Source organism: Orcinus orca, chromosome 5 (genome assembly GCF_937001465.1).
Source record: "Orcinus orca chromosome 5, mOrcOrc1.1, whole genome shotgun sequence".
Lineage (NCBI taxonomy): Eukaryota > Metazoa > Chordata > Mammalia > Artiodactyla > Delphinidae > Orcinus > Orcinus orca.
In genome coordinates, this window is record NC_064563.1 from 4358242 (window position 1) to 4364010 (window position 5769).

Genomic DNA, 5769 nt, shown 5'->3' on the forward strand with positions numbered 1-5769 from the left:
CCCTTTCTAGCACACAATGATTTAGTCATTTTCAGCCTAGGAAGAGAGGGAGATAAGGTATTGAAGAGGATCATCTGGGCTGAAGGTCAGGTGCTCTGCACAGGCTAAGTGTGACCCTGAGTCCACAGTGTGGAATGACGCTGCACAGTTCTCCTCTGAAGTCCTCTGTTTCTTCACCTGTGAAAGGAATGTTCAACCACTGTGTGACCTTTTCCACAAATGTTCACTCTTTAAAGAGATTTTCTTCTTGCGTTTAAGTATTCCTTTGATCTGATTTGATTCTGAGTTTATTCCAAATTCATATAAATTTTTCTAAGGAACTTTAATTTTAAAGGGAGATTTTTGTTGTTCTTTCTTTTAAGGCTATAGATTGAATTAAAATGAAGGCCACTCCAGCACTGGCCCTTTAAGGCTCAATATATAAACCTAAATATAACAAAATCATATTTAGGTTTGGTAACAGCGATGTGACTTTATCCTGACTACCTTCCCCAGCCATTTGGGAAATTAAGCCCTATTCTATCAATACACCCAGATATTTGGGTGACCAGCCTCCTGGTTGGCCCTGACGCTCCCCGTTTTGGTACTGAAAGTCCTGAGTCTCAGGATACTTGGTGACCCCACCAGTATGTTTGACTGCTGAGGAAGATGATCTTAAGTTTTAGAGCTAAAACTTCTCTTCTTTTTTTTTAAAAAAAAAGTCCAATTGGCTAATTAGGTTCATTTCCCCCTGGGTTGAGTAGACTTTAAACTAGGCAGGGTGGGGCTTCCCTGGTGGCGCAGTGGTTGAGAGTCTGCCTGCCAATGCATGGGACGCGGGTTCGTGCCCTGGTCTGGGAAGATCCCACATGCCGCGGAGCGGCTGGGCCCGTGAGCCATGGCCGCTGAGCCTGTGTGTCTGGAGCCTGTGCTCCGCAACGGGAGAGGCCACAACGGTGAGAGGCCCGCGTACCGCAAAAAAAAAAAAAAAAAAAAAAAAAAACCTAGGCAGGGTGGAACCAAAATGTGAAACACTGCAACTCAGAAGCGTGATGTTAGAACTCTTCCCCTTCTTTGATTCCAGTCAGAAAATCCTACACTGTTGGTGGGATTGTAAATAGGTGCAGCCACTATGGAGAACAGTATGGAGGTTCCTCAAAAAACTAAGAATAGAGCTACCACATGATCCTGCAATCCCACTCCTGGGCATATATCCAGAGAAAATGATAATTTGAAAAGATACATGCACCCCAGTCATCAGAGCAGCACTATTTACAGTAGTCAAGACATGGAAGCAACCTAAATGCCCAATGACAGATAAATGGATAAGAAGATGTGGTACATATATCCAATGGAATATTACTCAGCCATGAAAAAAGAATGAAATAATGCCATTTGCAGCCACATGGATGGACCTGGAGGTTGTCATCCTAGTGAAATAAGCCAGACCGAGAAAGACGAATTCATATGCTACCATTTTTATGTGGAATCTAAAAAAATGATACAAATGAACTTATTTACAAAACAGAAACAGACCCACAGACATACAAAACAAACTATGGTTACCAAAGGGGAAGGGGGGAATGGATAAACTAAGAGTTTGGGATTAAAATATACACACTATTGTATATAAAACAGATAATCAACAAGGACCTACTGTATAGCACAGGGAACTCTACTCAATATCCTGTAATAACGTATAATGGAAGAGAATGTAAAAAAAAGAATATATTCATTTATATATATATGTACACCTGAAACTAACACAACATTGGAAATCCACTTTATTTCAATAAATTTTTTAAAATGACAAATAGGGCTTCCCTGGTGGCGCAGTGGTTGAGAGTCCGCCTGCCGATGCAGGGGACACGGGTTCGTGCCCCGGTCCGGGAGGATCCCTCATGCCGCGGAGCGGCTGGGCCCCGTGAGCCATGGCCACTGAGCCTGCACGTCTGGAGCCTGTGCTCGGCAGCGGGAGAGGCCACAACAGTGGGAGGCCCGCGTACCGCAAAAAAAAACACAAATAAACAAATAAAATGACAAATAAAATAAAATAAAAAGTGACACCCAGAGAGACAGGAAGAGAGACTGATGCCAACCCCCGGGCTGCCTGCAGAATGTCGCAGCAGCTTGGCCTCATCTGTCAGGAGGGGGCGGGGACCACAGGTCTCGGAAGTGGAGACGGTAGCTGGCACTGGCCCATCTTGGGTGGCCTGCTTGAAGTTTTTATTGCTTAACGGAGACACTGATAGTCAGATGCTCAAAACACTGACCTCAGTGGTAAAATTCCTAGTTTCCATGGGTGGGGGTGACAGTATGATGATGGTCCCGTGTCCAGTCACAGGTTTCATCTTGGCAGATGGCATCTGTTTATTCCTACTTTCGGTAGTTTCTAAAATGAGTGTGTCTTTCTTTCCCATATCCTCTGACCATATAAATAACTTTTGGCATTCGATTTCTAATTATTCATAATCTTCACAGACTGTTTTCAACCCTCATAAGAAACCCTTTTAAATCAGTGGTGGAATTAGTACATGGTTCTGTGAATAGCTGGAGGAGATCCGGGTAGCGGTAATTTCTTCACAAACTGCATTTCCTCAGAGCACTGTACCCAGGGCTGAGTATTTTGAGTGAAGTGCTGCTTCAACTATGCTAATTTGATGAGTCATCTGATTTAAACTTGGCACGATAACTGCCATGGTGGAAAGAACACCTAACTCAGAAGATCTGAGTTTTTATTCTGATTTTTCAGGTCATTTAGCCAGTTTACATTGGCAAGGCATTTCATCTCTCTGGGTTTCAGCCTATTATCATAAAATGGTGAAATTAATCTTTGCTCTTATGCCCAGGTTTTACAGTATGAATTGGAAGCAGTATACACAATAGGAACGGTATAAATGAGGAAATTATCAAACCTGAGAATGATTCAAAACCATGAAATTTAAGATTACTGTGTTCCTTTTAGAAGTACAGAAGTCCTAATCTTTAGAAGTAAGGCAAAATAATCTGTTACTATTTGATGGATTTTCCAAAATCTAGTTAATTGGCTCTACTTCAAAATTGCTCCTACATAATGAAGTTACAGGGTCAACTTGGACAGAATATTCCTGTTTGGGCATCTCTTCTAGGTAGAAAGAAAAAATATCATTGCTTGTGCCCATCCACTCCGTTCTCATTTTTTTCTGATTCATTCTTCCTAAAGGCGGTACCTGTAGCTTGGACCGTGTCATTTCGAAGTCTGCACCTCTAATTTAATAGTGGTCATGGTATATGGGGGTGGGGATTTCACTCCGTGAAAATCTCGTTGGGTCTGTTCCTTCCTTGTTGGCACCCCTGACACGTGTTCAGCCTTCCACGAATTGATTGCTGTCTCCGTTTCAGGTTAAAGTTACCATTTGAAGGTGCAGCCACCCATGCTTTCACCTGGTAAGCACTTACTAAGGCTAGAAACAACTACAGTTTACCCGGTTACTGGGCAACTACGCCTGAGCTTCCAGTGAGGTTTCCCTCACTACCTGGAGAAGGTAACCCAGAACTTGAGAAGTTTCTTTTGGGGCTGGCCTGGGTCGGGAAGGGTACTAGTCAGGTATGTACAGCCCATGATTCCTCAAGAAACATGGCAGCTTCTGAGGTCTCCCGTGCGGGGTAACCCAACCCTGACTACCTTCTGTCCTCATGTGTCTCCACTCAGGATTCAAATTCCAGGCAGAGGGGATGTGGGTGGTGCAGCCGGACCCACGTGACCACTGCTGTGGGGAGAGGGTGGAGGACACATGACTTACAGGGGGGTGGGATGGGGATGGGGGTGCCGTTACTCAAACCAGGGTGTGATGGAGAAGTTTTATCAAGCTTCACACACCCACTTTCCATCCTCAGATTCTTTACTTAACAAAACACGAGACAAGAGACCAGCACGCAGACCCTCCCAGGCAATCCTGGATCCCGAATCTTGAATCTCAGTGGTGAACCACTGTCTGAGAGGGAGAAGAGTCATCACCCTTATTTCCTTCATGGATTCTCTCCTTAATTTTGGTAGGAAAAAGGAAAAGAGGAAAACTTCTTTGTGAATTCCAGAAAAAAAAAAACCCACATAGATCATTCTTTACAGAATACAAAGGATAAGAAAAAAAATTAACACAGATTTTGAGGGGAGAAATACTGAGACTGCTGACACTGGTGGGTTTCCATTCTCACATTAAACTAAGAAGTGATTCTTCAGCTGGGATGGAGGTGTGATGAGGTGAATGAGGAATATTTGTAAGACTTACTATCTGTTTTCCACTAGGAAGGTCATTAAACCTTTGTCTGAGCGTTAGAACAGCCAAATTTAGAAGCATGCATTTTAATGGGTTTAATCATCTATAGGCACCTAACAATCCGGGATTTACGTTTGAAATAATTTGTTTACTTCATTTCTGATTACAAAATTAGTATGTGTTCTCTCTAAGAAATTAAGAAAATGTAAACAAAAACAAGAAAAATCTTAATGCTAAGAAGTAACTATCATTACCATTTTGTTTTACATCCTTTCAAGATTTTGTATTCATATGTGCAAATATTAAAATTTAAAATATCTGTGTTTTTCTTTTGTGTAACTATTACATGTCCATTGTCCAAAAATTAGAAAAATACCAAAACACATGTAGTATAAAACAGACAACACTCATCATTCCAACACTTAATGTGTACCCATGTGTAGATACAGGTTTTCTCAAATAAAAATAGGATTTCTGGCTTTCAGATATCACCTCACTTTATAAAATGTCATCCATCTCTACTCCAGTGGCTCTCAACCAGACGCGATTTTGTTCGGGGGACATTTGGCAATATTGGAGACATTGTCTGTTGTCACCCTGGGGCAAGGTTACTACTGGCTTCTTCGGGATAGAGGCCAAGGATGTTGTGGAATATCCCACAATGCACAGAGCAGCCCCCAACCCCTTACAACAGAAAAGAATGACCCCCTCAAAAATGTCAATAGTGCAGAGGTTGAAAAACCCTGCCCTGTTCCCCAAGGTCTCCTTCTTTGCAGGTATAAGGAATCAGAGAATCATTTCAGCTTCAGAGGCCAATGGTCAGGATCTCTGGGATTCCAATCGATCTTGCAATTCCTGCCAAAAATCCTCCTTTCTCCCAACCCAAGAGCAAACTTTGCAGGGATCCTGATGGGTGGAGGCAACAAAGCTTCCAGAATCTCCTATAGCACATGTTTGCTTACCCTGACAAATACCTGGATTCCTGGGAGGACCAACAGGTGTGCAACTCTGAGCTGTCCTCAACACAGAATGCTTGCACTGAAAATATCAGAGGCACTAGAAACCCTCTGCTATTGTTCCCCCTTTTGACTCCACTCAGGAGTCTATGTGGTCTCTATTTTCTGTACCACCCACTCACTGCACGATTCCTGAGCTCCAGTGAGGGGTAAAGGACCACCTTCTTGTCCGACTGTGGCATAACAAGGTCTGCTGTTCTGGCATGCCTTCCTTAGTCCCTATGCTGTCCTTCCTCAGTGATAACCCTAATTATCAAGTGATTTTCTTCTAAACATGTGTCAACCATATCACGCTCTGGGACCCAAAGTTTACAAAGAACTACAAGTTTTCTTGTCATTATTTCTTACAGCTAATAGAATTCCACAGACCTCTTTTTTTTTTTTTTAAAACGTAAGACTGTTTTCTCATCTAAGTACTTATTTCTAACAGGCCGTTGGTCTGTTTTTATTTCATGATATTTCTCATCAGTGTTAGTGGTAAAATAGAATTTCATTATATAGATGGATTAAAATGTAAA

The 5769-nt window shown here is 42.3% G+C and overlaps 1 long non-coding RNA gene across 1 annotated transcript; it reads left to right on the forward strand.

Moving 5' to 3' along the window:
- Nucleotides 1-3281: 3281 nt before the first annotated feature.
- LOC125964473 (uncharacterized) lies at nt 3282-4554 on the forward strand. Its single transcript, XR_007477522.1, has 2 exons — nt 3282-3405; nt 3856-4554. It is a non-coding gene; the product is annotated as an uncharacterized LOC125964473 (long non-coding RNA).
- Nucleotides 4555-5769: the final 1215 nt, after the last annotated feature.